Below are 19,540 nucleotides of genomic sequence, written 5' to 3' on the forward strand. Positions count from 1 at the left end.
GTAAGGTGCGGAGTATTGATGTTCAATTCCCTCATCACTAAGAAATTCTTCTAGGGTGTAGTTCTTGAACTCGGAGCCATTATCACTTCTTATTGCCTTGATGTCCTTGTCAAACTTCCGCTGGACTTGTTTGGCAAAATCAATGAAGGTGATCTTCATCTCGTCCTTGGACTTGAGAAAGAATACCCATGTGTATCTTGAGTAATCATCAACAATGACTAGGCCATACTTTTTCCCTACAAGACTTGCCCATGAGGGAGGCCCAAACAGATCCACATGAAGGAGCTCTAACGGCCTTGAAGTGGATACAATGTTCTTGGGTGGATGTTTTGATTGATGTTGTTTCCCAGCTATGCATGCACTGGACACACGATCTTTCTTAAAAGATACATTTGTTAGTCCAAGGATGTGATTCCGTTTAAGAGATTTTGAAGATTTCTCATGCCGACATGGGCGAGCCGGCGATGCCACAACCATCCCATGTCGGCCTTGGCCATTAGACAAGTTGTATGGAAGGTGCTCTCTTTCGAGAAATCAACCGTGTAAAGGTTGCCATCCAACTCTCCAACAAAGGCCACATCGAGAGTGTCTCTCTTAAAGACTTTCACATCCATTAGTCTGAATAATGTGTCATAACCAACGGAAGCCAATTGGCGAACTGAAAGTAAATGATATTGAAGAGATTGGACAAGCATGACATTTGCAATAGACATGTCATTAGTGATTGCCACCTTGCCCAACCCAATTACCTGCACTTTCGACCCTCCACCAAATACAATGCTCATGTATGGTCGAATGGCTTGCATGAAGTCATAGAGCAAGTTACTATCTCCGGCCATATGATTGGTGCATCCACTGTCGATCACCCATTTGGCTCCTCCGGAGAAAACAGCCTGTAACGAATTAAGACTTGGTTTGAGGTGCCCATTTCGTCATGGGGCCTCTCACATTAGTTACAAGAGTCTTAGGGACACAAATAGCATAAAATCGGAATGCATTACGGGGACCAACGAATTTAGCATAAACCTCTCCTTCCTTTGATTTGTGAAGTGCATAGGATGGAGGCATGAATTCAGTTTTCTTGTTGAGAGTAGGCGAACCCCTAGTGGCCGACCCACTCACAACCTTACCTTTCTCCTTGTGTCCCTCTCGTATAAATATTTCTTTAAGCGGAGTGGTACACTTGAGAGGAGATGCACTTTTCTTGGCGGTGCTTGGATTGAACCCAAGCCCTTCCTTGGCAAAGCCTCCATTGTGTTGACTTAAAATCTCATTGAGAGTCTTTTGTCCTTGTGCACATGTCATGAGACCTCTATCTAGCTGTGCCTTTAGCGAACAGTTTTCCTCAAGGATAGATGTCAGTTCACTACTAGAGTTAGTAGTGCAGGTATCAACATTAATAGTAGGTGAGGAGTAAGCCTTAGCTAAAGTGTCAAGATAAGTAACCTTGAGTGCCTCAAAGCTCTTTGTAAGAACAGTGAGGTTCTCTTCCTTGTGTTTGAGAGACAAGGATAGACGCTCACAGTCCTTAGAAAGGGAAGCATGAGAGTTCACTAGTCGGTTTTTATCATTTAGTAACTCTTTGCACACGGATTCAGCCTTTTTCAAGGAGGCAAGATCGTTAGCATGTTTATCAAGGTTTTCACCAACTTTTGAGCATAATGCATCATTTTGTGCTTCCTCATACAGGATTTTCTGCTCAAGGATTTCATTTCTTTCCTTCTCCTTAGTGACGAGGGTTTCGAGTTCCTTGATGGTATTGGTGTGCTTACTCACCATTTCCATAAGTATGCAAAACATAGTGAGCTTCTTTCCTTTAAGAGAGCACATAAATTTGTTTATTTTGGCAAACATGGGATGATCTAAGTCATTATCGTCATAGTGATCTTCTGCATCAAGATACTCATCAGGTGAGGTAGAAGCTAGACTGTAAGAGTTTAACCGTGGAGTTACCTTCACCTTATCATGGGAGCTTTGGTATTCCTCATCTCCCATGGCAGTCTTTGCCATCAAACACTTGTGGGCGTTGCCCTTGTAGTCTTTCATATAGTTGTAGTGAACAACATCACCACTTTTGTTGACTAGCCTCAAGGTGTTTTGTGTATCCTGAGCTACTCCGGCAACCCCACCAACGTCTTCTGGATCTGATTCTTCTTGTGCAACCATTGCTCTTCCATCTATTCTCTTGAGCTTGGAGTTCATAGGGTTTGGTAACTTCTTCTTTACAAAGGTCTTCGGAAACCTTGGTTTATCTTCTCTCTTCTCATAGGGGCAGTCATTGGAGAAGTGGTTGGTTTCCTCATAGTTGTAGCATTTCCTTACCTTCTTCGTTGGGAATCTTCCCTTGAATTTTCCTGCACTGAACTTCTTTACAAAGAGAGCAATGTCCTCATAAGATGGGATTTCATCAGGGTCAACATCATCACCATCTTTGCAGTCATCATCAACCTCTTCTTCTTCACTTTCTTCTTCATCACATTCATGCTTGGCTTTCAAAGCAAGATTCATCTTTGATGTTGAAGTGCCATGCATGGCAAGGTGCTTTGTTGCATTTGCCTTTGACTCTTCAAATAATTGGAAAGTGTATATGATGTCATCTGGAGTCATTTCTTTGAACCCATGGTGCTGCCTCATGTCCCATACCATTTGATGGTGGTACGGAGCGAGAGCATGAAGTAACTTGTCCACGAGAAATCTCTTGGTCAGATTGAAACCATCTTGCGTCTTGTCACGGTCACAGGACTCAATGTCTGCGGCGAGAGTCATGAGCCGTTCTAGCAGTTGCTTGGGAGATTCACCCTTTTCCATACAGAAATTATGTAATTGCCCCTTGGCAATTTCATATTGAGCAAGCCGAAGAGTGGAGGTACCGGTCTTGGTCCTTATAATGCTATCCCACAGTTCCTTGGCACTTGTGATGTGAATGTAAGGTCTCCGTTGCTTGTCATTCATTCCTTTTCTTATGCACATGATCGCAGTGTCATTGAGATGCTTGTCATCAGTTTCTCTCGGAGTGAGGCACCTTGGATCTACAGGATTGTACCCATGCTCGAGGATGTCCAACATCTCATCATTGGCGTACCTAATATGATCCTGCATACCAACTCTCCACAAAGCAAAATCGGAATTGTCATCAAGCAAGGGAGGTTTTCCTCCAGGATTGTACTTAGGTTTCTCAACTTGAGATCTAGCATAAAGCCATGGAACACTGGTTTGGTTCCTCTCCGGAGGTTGTTGGCCAAATGAAGAACCATGCACATGTGGCCCTAAGGCCCTCGGGGACGTGGCTGTCCCCGTGGTTAATGATGTCAGTCTCATTTGGACCAAGGCCTCAAGAGAAGCATCATGCTCCTCTTTTTCTTGGCAAGGGCCCGTTCCAGGTCCTCAAAGGTGAAGGACTTGACTTCCGTGGAAGTCTCGTCCCTCTCCACTGGAGCTACAGTAGTGGGAATCCCGTCCATCTCGCTCTAGGGCGGTTAAGCCACAAGAATAGAGCACGAGGCTCTGATACCAATTGAAAAGGATCGAGATGGACCTAGAGGGGGATGAATAGGTACAATTCCAAATTTTAATAATTACTTAGCAATTTTAGGCAAAGGTGCGGAATATGAGCGTAGGCCTAATAATTGCTATGACAAGGAGTAAGCTATTTAGAGTGAAGTAAGGCAACCGGTAAACAATAACCAAATACAAGTACGTAATAAGGATTAACACAAGTAGAGAGTTAGGGTTAGGAATAACCGAAACTCCAAGAGAGACGAGGATGTATCCCGATTTTCACTTCCTTGGAGGGAAGCTACGTCACCGTTAGAGGGGCGGATGTTACCACGAAGGCACACCAACGCCACGAAGGCTCACCCTATTCTCCCTTTGAGATAACTCCACGAAGGCGTTTCTCAACCACTAGTGGTAAGCCTTGAGGTGGCTTCAAAACCTTCACAAACTTTCCGGGGGAAATCACAATGGTTTGATTCCTCTCCGAAGACTCCTACCGCCTAGGAGTCTCCAACCTCCAAGAGTAACAAGATCACGGGGATTGCTCAAAACTTGCTCAAATCACAAATCACTTTGGTGGGGAGGAGGAGAAGGAGGCGATCTATCTTTTGATTGGAACAACACTCAAAGGGACTCACAAATGCTCTTGGGATCTAAGATTGAGTGTAGAAAAGAGTGAGTGAGAAGAAAGGTGTTCTTGTATGTGTTCTAGCTGTGTTGGACACCCTCTCACGAAGTGGGAGGGGTTATATATAGTGGGGAGTGTAATACAGCCGTTGGGGACACTTTAAGTCACACAGGGTTCGGACATCCGGCAGTTCACGGATGTCCGGGCGTCCACAAGGAGTCGGACGTCCGACAAGGGTCGGTCGTCCGAGGGCTATAGATATATCTGGAATCACTGTGAGTTGAACAGGGACCGGACGTCCGGAGAAGGCCGGAAGTCCGAGTTATTCGACTCAGACTTCTCTGGTGCAAGATTCCGGATTTTCGAAAGGGGACGGACGTCCGGAGGGAGCCGAAAGTCCGAGTTATATGGCTCAACTTCTTCTGGTGCAGGGCTCCGGATTTCCGAAGCTGGCCGGTCGACCGGCCCTCGGACGTCCGGAGGGAGCCGGAAGTCCGAGTTATATGGCTCAAATTCTTCTGGTGCAGAGCTCCGGATTTCCGAAGCTGGTCGGCCGTCCGACCCTCGGACGTCCGGAGGAGGCCGGATGTCCGAGGCATTAGTCCTGTTTTGAGATAAGAGCAGAGAAGTGAAGATGTGGTATTGAGCAGAAAAGTAGAGATGTAGTATGAGAAAATTCATCGCAAAACCTGTGATCCCCTCTTAATAGTGCGGGATCCCTATACTCAAGAATAGTAAACTTAAAAGGGTAGTCTACATCATCTTTTCTCAATCCCGAGCCTTCTTGACATATAAATCCCGATCTTCTCAGACCACCTTGGCACATAATTCTCAATCTACTAAAGTACTTGACATCCTGAGATACACTCAACAAATACGATTAGTTTCCTATGTATGTGTTGTCATTAACACCAAAAGTCGATTAGGGGCATAACATGCACTTTCACTTAGCCAGTGCTACAAGACCTGACATCTCTTTTGCTGTTAGCAAACTGAGTCGGTTTGTCTCAAAACTAGGAGATGTGCATTGGAAAGCTCTAGAGAGAGTTTTGCGTTATTTGAAAGGCATTGCAAATTATGGAATTCACTATACTGGAAACCCAAAGGTGCTTGAAGGGTATAGTGATTCAAACTGGATCTCTGATGCTGATGAGATAAAGGCCACTAGCGGATATGTATTCACTCTTGGAGGTGGCGCTGTTTCTTGGAAGTCTTGCAAGCAAACGATCTTAACAAGGTCAACAATGGAAGCAGAACTCACAGCACTAGATACAGCTACGGTCGAAGCAGATTGGCTTCGTCGGCTCTTGAGTGACTTGTCAGTTGTTGAGAAACCAGTACCTGGTATCCTTATGAACTGCGACAATCAAACTGTGATCATGAAAGTGAGCAGCTCAAAGGATAACATGAAGTCATCAAGACACATACAGAGAAGGTTAAAATCTGTCAGGAAAATGAGAAACTCCGGAGTTATTGCATTGGATTATATCCAAACATCTAAAAATCTGGCAGATCCTTTTACTAAGGGTCTATCACGTAATGTGATAGATAATGCATCGAGGGAGATGGGTATGACACCCACAATTTGAGTTGTTCACAGTGGTAACCTATTCTTTGTGATCGGAGATCCCGTGAATTAGATGTGGAAGACAAGCTGTTGGTCAACTGAGAGGAAAGTATCCTTATCATTAATGATACCACTCCATGAAGATGCAATACTTTCCTCAACTGCATGGCAGGTTGATATACATCTTAATATGTTCTAAGTTGCTTACTGAAGCAGAGATGTTGTCTTGCAGAACATCTTTTGAAGAACATACCTATATGAGTCAGATTGTTAAACGTCGCAATCTATGAGAATAGGGTGCTCTCTAATATACTCACGAAAGGTCTCGGAGTATGACGCATAAGCTCCATCCGCGGGGAAGTCCCACGGCAGCCTAGTATCGGTCAAGGATCTGTGTGAAGCTAGATTCGCAGAAAACTTGCAGTTCAAGGCCTAGTCCACTGTTCAAGTTGCTTACTAGTGTAGCTTAGAGTTCTGGGTGGAAGTTCAACTTAAGAGTCTCCACTGTAGTATCTGGATATAAAATAGTGTTTTGGAACCAAAGGCAAATTTTGTGTGCCCCTGGGATCTGGTGGGGGATTGCTGGAATTTTGTGTATTTATGGGCCAGCCCAATATGTAATTTCAGAAATTCCTAATAAATCCTAGAGGCCCACGCGGCCCATTTGTGCAAGGCAAGAGGTGGAAATGTTTAGTCCCACATCGCTAGTTTAGTGGGAGTTGGACCTCCTTATAAGGGAGGATGTTTCCACACATGTATGAGCTTGAGAACAAGAGAGACATACACGTCCTCCTCCTCCGCCACCCGCCTCGCCTCGTCACGACGCGCCGCAGGTGGCGGGAATGAGCCGAGCCAAACTAAATTTTTGCCACGCACGACTGGTATATGAAAGACCACTCGGAGAAGCTGAACGTTTTCTGCTGTAGTGGATATTGAAAGCTCACGCCGCAGTTTCGTCGCTGCGTCTGTTCGCTTCACATCCCGTCGCTGGCCTCTCACCTCCTTCTCCTGCGCCTATAAAAGAAAGGTCGCTCCTCTCCAGAGACGATGCATCAGAAGTTCCCACTCGCCACCAGTTCTTCTCTATGTGCTGCTGCTACGTTCTTCCTCATCCCGTCCTATAGCTTGCACCGTTCGTCGGGACAGTAGGCCTCCGAAACTCCGTCTCTTCGAGTCCTGTACAGGAGAAGGGCGATAAGGTTTTTCGGGAGCGCTCAGCGCGACTACTGGCTTCCATCACGGACTCCGACGATCTCTTCCCGGACGACGACTACTTCCCCGATGTCGACCACCTCTTCGGTACCATGGCCAACGACAATGCCAACACTAATCCTCCTGCTGCTGCAACTCAGTACGTACTCATGTGCTTCTTCTTTGAATTCCTATCACACGTTTTTACTATAGTTTCTCTGCTAGATATGTTCCGTTTCTACTCATTACTCCATATGATACCTTGTCTTTGTAGAACGGTTTTACATATGCTCTTTTCTGGATCCTACGTGCACATGTCTTGTGTCTTCTCATCTCTATATAGCTTGCCTTCTTTCGTTGTTGTTATGTTGGTTATGTTTTTCCTAGTTTTTCCTGTAATAAAATCTTATGGTAAATTGCTCATATTTCCAACAGGAGAGGTGAGAAAGATACAGGTTTTGCATGTACTTTGGAAGGGTCTAGAAAACAGCTTTGTCCTAACTAACATCCATGCTAACTAAGGGCTTCCTACCGACAGGATGGCTCTGATACCAGCTCTGTGGGGACCCCGACTTACGAGTCGAGATCATCGAATGAAAGTGCTCAGTGATCCCAGAGAACAATATTCACTGAACACACAGAAACTCAATAACAAGAGTCTTACATCCATACATACCGTCTGATACAGGTAATGACCTTTGCGGTCAAGTCTTACATAGATAGGGCCCTAAAGGCCAACACACCAAACTTGACTAATAATGGAAATATTGGTCGAAGGCGTGAACCCAAGCCATCAGCCTTAACCTACAGGCATTCTGACTAGGAAGCGTCCAAGCTCGCAGGAACCTCACCAAGGTACTCCTCACCATCTCGTACTCTCTCTTACCCGGCCAATGAAATAATCAGTGGCAAGCCAATGAGTACTTTGAATGTACTTGCAAGCAACCCATGATGTGGAACAAGGCAATAATGAAACATGATAATCTCACAAGTATGCGGCCCTTGCGGAAAGCAGGTTTTTCCTTTAAATGCAGTAACATGGTCAAGTGTAGGTATAATCATGCATCATAAGGTAGGTGGAAATCATAAGGATAGGTTACAAATATCAACATATCTGCTGAGGGTTTAACATCCCATGCTCACCCTTCATGACAAGTCCTCTGACTTGACAAGCATCATCATTCTCAACCACACACACACTCACACTTGGTTTATGCGGGAACGATTGGACGTAGTTTAAGCAGGATTACCCAACTGTCCTTGACCGTGCACATAGCTATTCGAATAGTTTTACACTCTACAAAGGTTGTGCGCCGTACCCACGAGATTCGGGAAACTTCCATCTCATCCATGACTCGTGGTATATAACATACCCGAGATTAGTACATGAACTTTGCCTTTCCCCTACCAACACTAGACAAAGGGTCCACTCGACTGGTACTGAGCCCACATGATGAACAGCTTGCGAGCACCAACTCTAGATCGTATCATCCATGCAGGGACCAACGGTGTGCCCGGCACATGTAAAAACAGCATAGTCGCCCTACCTGGCACGACCCCGACACGAGAGTGACCACGCCACTTCCGCCACTAGTAATGCGGGCTCTTTGGTAGCACCGACCAGAGTAATCAACAAAGCCCCGTTCCTATATTAAGGTATCGTGGTCGCACGTGTAAGGTTGGGACGGTCGACACATCATAAATCTAATCTCATTTCCGAAACCACACACAGAAAACCTTTCTTAGTACACCACGTCTTCCCCAAGTGGTCATCCATCTCAACATCATCACCCTCGGGCATTAGTGGCACCCGACGGGTTTTTAAAAAAAAAGTCTTTGTAATCACCTCTGTGTTACCATCACCATGCATATGCTCATCATATGCGTAGAAATACTATCAACCTATCTCCTTTCATTTGCATGACCCTCATAGGTGGTAAGGTCATGCTCAAATGCAAGTGCTATCAAGGAGCCATCGGAAACACCATACCGAGGGGTTTACCGATTAAATCATGGTCATATGCATCGGAATGAAATAATCAACATGGCATGCATCAAAATATTTTCTCGGACATGGTCAAAGGTCTGCTTGCCTTGCTCAAATAGGTCTGCGGGGCCTTCGAGGTCTTCCAGTCCAACTCCGAGTACTCCAGCTATTCCATCAACTACCGTCGGAAACAATCACAGTAAGCCACACATCAAAAAGAAATAAAAGTGCTCTATAAATAGGAGTTTTATTTTTGTGGGACACCTCTGGTCATGAGAAAAATTCCTAAAGTTGTTCTAAGGGGTTTGGATTACTAGAGAATTTTGAATTGTGGAAATGGTGGCATTACTGGCCCCACAAGAAGTATACACAAAATATTCTGATAAAAATGATTGGAGGCACTCATTTAATAGGGCATGATTTTAGAAACATTTAGGAAGTTGTTTCACTGGATTTGGATTTGGTATGAATTTCCTATGGATTTTCTAACATTGAATAAGTAGCAAGAAGGGGCTATTTATTTGATGCAATAGAAACATGACAAAGAAAAATGTTGACTAATTCTGCAAAAATAGTGCATGATATTAGAAGTCCCTCGAAATTGTAATCACTCCATTTGGAGTTGATACGAATTCTCTAGGGACTTTTCAAGTGGGGCACTTCATAGTTCGAATTCAAATTTAAATTTGAACTATACACAAAATTTATCAGGAAAAATATGTAGGATATATATTAGGGACAACAAGATTTTTGGAACCCCTAGGAATTTGAATCACCAAGATTGATGAAAAAATGAATTTAAGAAGGATTTTACAATTTGTGTAAAAATAGAAAATGTGAAAAGGGGGGTTATACCTAGTGGCTATTTAGCGCAAAGGGCGCAAGGTAGCGACCTGGGCCAGCCCAGCTAACCCAGCCGTGCGCTTGATGGTCACACAGGAGGCGCACCCTCAAAAAAACACAGGAGGCGCACCCGCCGAATATGCCTTGGGTGACGGGGACGCAATACGCCAGGGCACCTTCACTTAGGTGGCCTTTGTTTGAGCTTCAGCTACTGATTCCCGGATTCTGGACCTTCCAAAATCAGAAACTCAAACAAACACACCAGATTCCACTTTAGCTGGCTAGAATCGATTCTAAGAACTGAACTACCAAGCAAGAGAATCTGGAAGCTGCGATTTGGATGATTCTACCGATTTTGCAGCTTCCCACAAAAGAAAACGGTTCGGTTTGAACCCTTCCCCTATTACAGGTCGAAATTACAACAGAACTGCCACCACGTCCTCATCACAGGAACCGTCCAAGCCGTTTCCTCCAGTTACTCGCTCCCGACGGAGGACCAGATCGGGGCAACTGCGGGCCGGTCTGGTGAAGGACGACCAGGAGAGGAGGGAATCGCCCAGCGGCGTGACGAATTGGGCGATGTGTGGACTCGGAGAGCGGCGATGCCTGTACATGTCATTCCTGTCTAAACTCAAAATACTCAGCAGTGAGGGGCAGTAATGACATTTCACAACCCCTCCGGTTCCTACATCTATCCAACATAAGGGTAAACAAACAACCAGCTTGTGATTCTCAGGAATCCACAGCTACAACTGATTTTCAGGAATCAAGAATCATAGTGATTCTCAGAATCTGTAGCCCAAACAAAGGGGGCCTTAACAGGTGGGCCTCGACCCTAGCTCGCTTACAAGTGGGTCCCGGCCGCCAGGTCGTCTTCCTCCTCTCGCTCGAGCGGGGAGGAGCGAGGAAGGCATAGCCAGCTGCGCGACCGCTCGGCCCCGACGGCTCCAGCCACCCCCCCAGCGGTGCTCCGATGGGACGGTGGGGGCAAGCTCGGTTGCGGCCACGATGGAGGAGGGCAACAACGGCGTTGGGCACGGCACACCAGACGTTGGGAGCAGGGGACATATAACGGGGAGGTTAGCGGAGGTTCTAGGGGTCCTAGGCGAGCCTCGGAGGAGAGGAAGGGACCGGGTTGCGCCGATTCCCACTGGAGGCCGAAGCGAGCACCTCCATCCATGGGGAAGGGAGGAGAAGCTAGAGGCCGAGGGGGTGTGCCCGTGGGGCGTCTAGGGGAAAAGTGGAGCGTCTAGGCACCACACAAGGCTCGGGGGGACAGGGATAAGCTGGAGGGGAAGCATGGGAGGCTCGGGTGCCTCGGATGTGCCCTAGCACTGGGAGCACATGTGCCATAGAGGGATTGGAGGCAAGCTAGCGATGGGGAGCGACGTGGGAGGCTAGGGCGACTCCCTGGCATGCTAGGACACCGAGCTGTGGCCTAACCCGAGCTACAGGATGAAGACAAGGCGCAGAGCGTCATTATTGCATGTTGCGAGGGTGGTCACCATAGCCACCGATGTCTACACTGACTTTTTGACTTGTTAAAGATGTTCTTCGTGCAAGGCATGCATGCAGGAAGATGACTCGGGAGTTTGGTTTCATATGGGGCTGATTAGGTTGGGTTTATCACTGATTAAGTTTGTTGCAGCAAACTTGGGGCCAGCAAAAGTGGTTTTTAGTGGGGGGATCTTGGGATGAAACCATGTCTAGAAGTGCTATCTATGCAAGGACTATAATACTATTAACTTTCAGCTCAGGGGGCGAATTGTAGCTAGTACTTGCAGTTCAAAGCCATATTTCTGCCAAAAACAATTTTCAGAAGGGTTACTCATATTTCCCACATGAGCATGCCATATTTTGGTTTGGAATGATGCATTATCATGCTAGAGGTTCTCTGGAAAGAGGTGGGGCATTGCCTTGAACATAGTATAGCAAGAGGGGTAAAACTAGTGTTGCCAAGGTAAAACTGAGAGGTAGATAGATGGAGTCACCCCCAATAATTTACCAGAGGTCATGACAAGGCTACTAGAGGTAAAAGGGGACTAGAGAGAGTTGTAGTAAAAATTTAAGCTCAAGGAGATTAGTGCAAGGGGATAAAGTAGCAATTTTGGTAATTGTGCAGAAGGTGTTTGATGGATGTTAGGGCTACCAAATGGATTCCAATAGCTATGAAACTTAACAGGATCACATGATAGGTCAAAATGAGCTTGTGTAGCAAACTCGGGATTTGTTGGAGAAAGTTTCCAATGCAAACTTGAAAAACCCAAGAAATAGGCAGAAATGACTTTCTAAAGATAAATCCATGCAATTTAATCCCCATAAATGCACCACTTTGTGTGGAGGTATTATTTGAGTATTAGAGTTTGCCCAAAATGTTTGGGACCAATTGGAGAAACTTCACATTGTAAAGTTTCCCAAGTCTAGAAATCAGCAGAGAAGGTTTTGAGGGGTTTGGGACAAGTTCATCTATTCTCCTTGATGCACCACTTGGTGCGGATGCATTATTGGAGTATGAGAACATGTCCACAAAATTTGAGCATAATTGGAGACACTTCGCAATGTAGAATTGCTCAAATTTGGATCTGGACAGATAGGGTTTTGGAATACTTAGCTGAATCAAATTAACTTAGGTTTAAATTAAACTTGGAAAGAGCATCAAATATAATATGTGTGACATACTAGAATTTTACTAGAATTTATTGAGAATATTTTTTATAGAAATATTCCAAAATCTTGAAATAAGCTGGAAGGGTTTTGAAGGGTTTTGCCTAATATTTTGAACATGACCATGTGTTAAAACTCTTATATGTGGAATATATATAGTCACTGAGTTTCCCTAAATTTTATAAAGCATTTTGAAGGTAGGAAAGTAACATTTCTTTGTAAAAGACCATTTCTGGCCTCAGAAAAAGGTAATTAAATATAAATAGGAAAATATATTTTAAAATAATAATTTTGTAGTTTTGGCAACTCTTTTTGATAATGGGATTCAAATAAAGTATTTGGAGCAAAACAACTTCCCTAGTTTGGGGACTTGTAGTACTAATCCCAACTCAGGAATTTTTGGAAGCTTAAATTAAATAAAAGCTTTTTGGTCAAATAGAATTTGGTAAAAATAGTTTTTGGTCCTATACACATGGCATGATCATTAGGCAAGGGTTTGGGTCAAGGAGGTGAGTCTGGAGAGTGGCAGGAACATTGTGATTCAAACACAAGCAACATGCAAGCAAGCAACAATCACATCAAGCATCACAAGCATTCACAAAAAAATTAATTGGTCCTAATTTTTTAGAGAAGTTAATTTAGTCGGGAGAGTCAAACACAGGGTGTGACTCGTATTTGTTCCAATTAGTTATTATCAATTCACATGTCGTGGGCGCCCGAGTCACACAAACTTAACAAATTAGTCGTACATTTTCTAAATTATTGCATGACATGTTTAGACAGCTTGATACCAAGTTGGTAGCTTTATGCTTATCCTCCTTTCATGAGTTTCACATGTTTTCTATGTAGATGCCGAGTAGCAGCGACATCACTCATGCTTCACGTGATGTATCTTCATCTAACTCCGACAACCCTAGGCCTCCAGCAGATGGTGAGGGATCAAGTAATCTGGAATGGGATAGAGCTACAGCAATTACCCTTTCGGTCAGGACATGGAGGAACGCTCCAAGTAAGCCCACACACCATCCTAAAGGTGTATATGAAGTAACCAACATCTATTTAAAGTCTTGGGCTCCAACTAAACTAGATAAAGCACGCACGAGGTTCATGAGTGTGTGGATTTGTTGGCACGGGAGGGCTCAACATTAATCTGTCGGGGTTTTGGAAGGCTGAAACAGAAACAAGTCAAAGGATAGTCCGAGAGATCATGGATCACTTCAATGTTCTAGAGTAGTGGAGAATACAGGTAGAACACGCTTCACTGAAGAAGGCTAGGGATGCTTGGAGAAACTGGAAGCACGTGTTGTACAAGAAGTACTTGAGTGAAGGCAAGGACTCAATCCCCGCATACCCCAAATTACGAAGGCAGACTGGGCAGAATTCAAAATGGTCAAGGCAACTGAAGAGTTCAATGAGAAGAGTGCCAAGCAATTGGAGATTACACACCCCCACCTTATGGGTGTGGAAGGATACTACGGCATGAAACCGATATGGGACCAGGAGGACAAAGAAGCAGTAGTTGCGGGTGGGAAACCGACCTTTAGTGAAATGAGGAGTGAACACGCTAGAGAGTACTTGCGGGCACGTGCAAGGAGGCATGATGACAGAACTTATTACTTTGAGAACTCACGTGACGAAGAATTGTATCACATGATGTTAAAGGCTTCCAGGATCCCTGGAAGGTTCTATAGGGACTGGGGCCATGTGACATTCCGTCTGATGCTCTGAAAACAAGAGAGCCCCCTGGTCGTGCAAGGCATATAGGTCCCAATGTCCCGCACAAGAGGGCTTCCACACTCAGCAGAGAAGAGAGGATCGACATGAAAAAAGTGAGGAGTGAAATGAAGCGGAATGAATTGTATGAAAGGTTCGGGAAGGAGATGTATCCGATAGTTTGAAAGGAAATTGAGGATTCAATGATGATGCGGAACACTCTAACGCTAACAGATAGCAAGCAGATGGGAGAAGAGGCGGGCATGGAGGATGCTCGTTATTGTGCGACAACACTGCACAAGTGTAGCTGTGCATCAGCTGACCCCAATGACAATGAGACTGCAGCTGCTCATGATGATGCTATATCTGATCTATCTGGAATGAAAGACGTAGTGAGGGGTGTGCTTATACATTATGAAGGTACGTTAAAATGTGCAACAGCCTAGGTTTGCCCACCCTTCTTGGAAGAGGGCCCTTTTTGGACAATGTGTCATTCAAGCCAGGTGTGTGAAGTGCTATGTGGCTGATGTAAAGCATGGATTCAATAAATTTTCCCTGAAGAATGTCCTAGGGGACTATGATGAGGAGAGGACCTTGGGAGAAACATGGTTACATCACATCCAGTGGCCATGAAAGGAAACGGACTTCATGGATGAGATCCCTGAAGCCCCGCCAAGAGCAACCAATGTTGCCCTTCAACCAGTGACGCTCTCCTTGCCACGACACCTCTCGCCTGCTTCCCCCAAGGAACCTACTATTCGTGATCCGACGGCTGATGCATCAACCTATGATCAGCCCACCCGACTTTCTGTCGTACATGCGATGTCATTGTCCGCACCAGAGCAGCCAGTGGAAAGTCCTACAACTGTTGAAGACGCACCACCGGTTCAGATGACACCAATGGAAGCAGGGGGAGACTCGGCCACACCACATGCTCAGCAGACCAACCTGGTGGAACGGATTGCTAGGTAGTCTGATGCTTCGGTACCGCCTGCTAAGAAGTCTATAGGTCCAGAACCGACTACTCATTAGCCTGTCGGTCCGAATCCGCAGGATCAGCATACCAATGTGTCAGCATTGCATGCTCAGCAAACCAACACATTGGCATGGCCTCCTCAACACACCGACAAGTTGGCACCAACTGTGCATAGACCTAACATAGCTTCAATGCCTTGTCAACAGTCGGATGCCTCACCTCCTACAAGCCAGCAGTCGTCAAAGAAGCACCGCGAGCTCAACAGTTCGGCGTAGCTAAACCATCTGCTAAGCAGTCCGTTGCAGCTTTACCGTCTGTTCGGGAGTCCACCTTTCAGCCATCCAGACCTTGGAGCAGAAGTGCTTCAAGTACCAAGAAGGAAGGGGGCAAAAATTCTGCACACGTGAGGAGGAGGCCCACGAGATCGAAGAGGAATGAGAAGAATTGCCTCTTACTTAAGGCACTCATTGCCCAGAACCAAATTAACAGCAAGTTGTTCGAATCAGAGAATATTATTTCTGACGGCATGGATGATGAACAAATACAATTGGCACTTGCTAAAAATAAACCAGACGTACATGAAGCACGCAATTACGTCCATGGCCAGCCATTTCTTGTTGGTGAATACTTTGATGAGTGCAGTTCCAATTGCCGCGAGTTGCATAAATATAGCTTGGATCTAATGTTACCAGGTCATCATGTTCTGCTAGTCTACTACAACAGAGATCCTTTCTGACACGATCCTGCTTCCATCAGTGTGGATTTCGAGGACTTACATCTCTTGTTCAACTTCAACATGATGGATGCCACTCTTGTTAGATGCCTGATTTTGTAAGTACTTAACAAACTCTGATCAACTACTCCATACAAGGTTGTAAATGATAAACAACTAACTGCATTTTATTCGTCTCACGGGATTGACCACGCAAAGAAGAAAAAGGGAGAGTGTGTTTTTCATAGATCCTGCATTAGGAAGTGGCACAACATTACATGGTATGGATGAATGGGAGTGGGCCATTAACATGATCGCCAGTATCTTCGAAAACACTTCCCATGCAAAATTATTTCTCTGGCCATATCATGAACGGTAAGTCAAATAGACAACCATGCATACACTTATTGTCTTTTAGATTTCGACATAATTCGTAAGCTCATGGTTTTCTTAATATCTAGCAATCAGTGGATCTTGGTATTCATTGTTCTAAACGAGAAAATAGTTTACTACATGGATTCTCTCAGAGAGTCAATAAAGGCTTAGGATCTGACACATCTTCATAAATTCATGGGTAGGTATTGAATTCTATGAAGTTGAAATTAATTTGCATTCATATCTGGTTCAAGAATTGATGTTGTGAAAATTCATCTTCATTTGTAGTGTGTTCGCATTGTGGAAAACTAAACTAGGGCACCTGTTCAAGAGGGAACTACATCTACAGCACGAGATCGTTTCTCCAGTAACACGCCAAAATCCGTTATTTTCAGAAAATGTATCCAATAGTCTGGATATACCTTTTCTTACGCTAGTCAAATGTTCAAGCTTCTAAATAAATCTCTTTCTATTTCTGTCCAAAGAAAAAAACATCTAACATCCGCTCAGGTCCTTGCTAGAAGGGCAAATACATGACTAATTTTGTAAAAAAAAATCAGTGCTCTCAGCAACAAGCAGGGACCAATCTTTGTGCATATTATGTTTGCACATAGATGATCTCCATCTGCAAATCTGTTGATAGTTGTGAATATGCTTCAAATTAGTACTAGTAAGTCTATCTTAATTAATAGCTTCTACTCCACTCATATGGCACATTCTAATCTTAAAACTACGGTAGCTCATCATAGAACCGAGGACCCCTGAATCGCTACCCGCTAGTGAATTGTTGATGCTTCGTAAATTTATCCGCAACTTCTTCCTGGATCACTACATCAATCCCACTCGTGATAATGAAGATTCCACCATGCCTTCTCCTCAAACATTGAGTAAGAGTTAACCACTAAACATATACGCATGGATCCGTTGTTTTCCGTGTGATGAGATCTTCATATTTCGTACACTATGATTAATTATGTAATGCATATATATGTCGACAAATCATTGGAATATAGCTACCAATTGCGCAATTGCACTTGTTGCGAAATCTAATGAATGTTCATGTGGACACTATTTGTTCAATTGCATATTGTGGCGGATTTTCTTTTTGCGTGCCTATTCAAATGGGATATTTTTGCTTTAACCTAGCAATTGTTGCGCACATGATTGAACTAAAGGATTGTGTGTGATCCACATCGGAAAGCATACTTAATCGTAGCAGAACCGTCGGTGATACACGGCAAATCACAGCCAATTTGCAGCACTACTATGTGTGCGTAGGGGCTCCGGAACCGTTTGTCATACCACATTATCGCACACGAGACCTCAGAGTAAACCGTGCCCATTGTAAAATACAATCCCACTCGTAAATTTTTCAGGAAACATGTGGGATACCAAACAGAAAGCACATGTCACTCATACCAAAACCGTCGGTGATATACAACAAATCACAAACGATCTGGGGCACTTGTATGTGTGTGAATGGGGCTCTTTAACCGTTTGTGATAACACATTATTGCACAAGGTAATTGTTCACTAAACATGTGTGATAGTGTCATGCATGGTAGACGAGTTCCGCACAAAACTCGTGTGCGATGGGGCACACGTCGCACATAGTTCATAAGTTGGCTCGTGTGCCTTAGATATTGTTCCCAAACGGTTCAGTATGAAGCACCGTTTGGTTTCACTTCATCATTAGAAACATTTGATCACCAATCACACACCTATTCGAGAATGTTGTGTGTGTGATGTGTTGCTGCATCGCATGCGATTACATTTCGCAACGCGTCTGCATCATGGCTCCCTATGCCCATTGATTTTTGGGTCGTGTGAGAAGGACCCCCCCTATCGCCCACACTCACTAGGCGACGGTTTAAAATGCCATCACGGAAAGGGGTTAAAAACTGTTTGTATAGCACGCCGTTGCACCAGTGTAAGGTGAAGAAAAATAACGAGGTTGAGGATACCGGCTATGAGGATCAAGATCATAGTGGGGTAGCTGTTATTGGGTTCGATGGCGATAGGGATGAACAACTTCAGCTTCAGCTTCCGTTCTTCTTTGGAGTAAGGTGAAGAAAAACGAGGTTCAAAATACCAGCGACGAGGATCAAGATCCTATTGGGGCCACTGTTATTGGGCCGGATGGCGATAGGGATGAACAGCTTGGGCCACTTGGCTCTGAGAACATCGATTTCGACATCTTCCCACATCTAGAAAGAACATTTGCCTTTCTTGATTTTAGATTAAGGGGAAACGACGAAGAGGAAGGAAATGATTAGAACATAACAAATCTATGAATCTATGCACTTAAAGACGGGAAAAATTAGGAACTCACCTAGTGATGCTCGCACTTGTAGAAGTGTCTTCTGGGGTTCAGCTTGGTGCGGGACACCCACCATTCCACATCTCCCCTCTTGCAGTATGGACATGTGATTAGAATAAGAGGAAGATGATGCACACATGGCGAAAGAGATAGAGTGACGGCGGCCCAGATCTGGATGGAGTTTGGTGAGGGGAAAGGAGGAGAAGAGAGAAGATGAGAGAATAATTGTGTTTGGTGGGTGGGGCGGTGTGACCAGAACCATCGACATTAAATGTGGCGAGTCACACGCTCAGGGGCGATGTACAACTTCTATCTTCTAGTGGGCCCAACATTTCACAAAAGGACATACTTATACGAAACAATGTGTTTGTTGTAATTAATTGATACACATCACAAGTAGTGTATATTCCGAATCGATATGAAGCTGCATGGTGAAGATGTAGGGGGGTGCAGCACCTAGGAGCTCCATTGCAATTCCCTCTAATCATGGGATTAGAATAGTTACCCTCATGTCCCATATACTACCATGTGAAAGTATATATACTAATTTATCATTCTATGTATGTTCATATACTATATCGAGCATATCTCAAAGCAAGTTATGAAAAAAAATACACGTGTGTCCATAGTATTTTGTATATTTTTAAAATATCTTTATATTTGTACGTATAAAACAATGTACTATAAAAATAGTAGGTACTGCATATATATATATATATATATATATATATATATATATACTACATAAATATTCATATATACAACATACTACACATACATACTCTCGATTCTCATAGATACTACATACAACATATAAAACTCACATGAGGGTAACTACCCCTCGGTGGTACCCGCAAAAAAAACTACCCCTCATGGTAGCAAACATTTGTTCTAATTTTCCAAGTATATATATGGATTCATTAAAACTTAATGGCAACTTAATTGCCACGGCAACTACACGGTCCATCATGTGTGTGTATTGATTTGAACATCAGATTTAATGAAAAACTGAAAATAACCATGTCAAAAAAACTGGAGACTTGACAAAAATTTATGAAGCATCGATGGC

At 44.2% G+C, this 19,540-nt stretch overlaps 1 long non-coding RNA gene across 1 annotated transcript; it reads right to left on the minus strand.

The window, feature by feature from the left end:
• Positions 1-17,762: 17,762 nt before the first annotated feature.
• On the minus strand, positions 17,763-18,723 carry LOC123408271. Its single transcript, XR_006612722.1, has 2 exons — positions 18,484-18,723; positions 17,763-18,379 (listed from the first exon to the last, which is right to left on the minus strand). It is a non-coding gene; the product is annotated as an uncharacterized LOC123408271 (long non-coding RNA).
• Between the last annotated feature and the right edge of the window lie 817 nt (positions 18,724-19,540).

The sequence above is a fragment of the Hordeum vulgare genome, chromosome 1H (assembly GCF_904849725.1).
Source record: "Hordeum vulgare subsp. vulgare chromosome 1H, MorexV3_pseudomolecules_assembly, whole genome shotgun sequence".
Lineage (NCBI taxonomy): Eukaryota > Viridiplantae > Streptophyta > Magnoliopsida > Poales > Poaceae > Hordeum > Hordeum vulgare.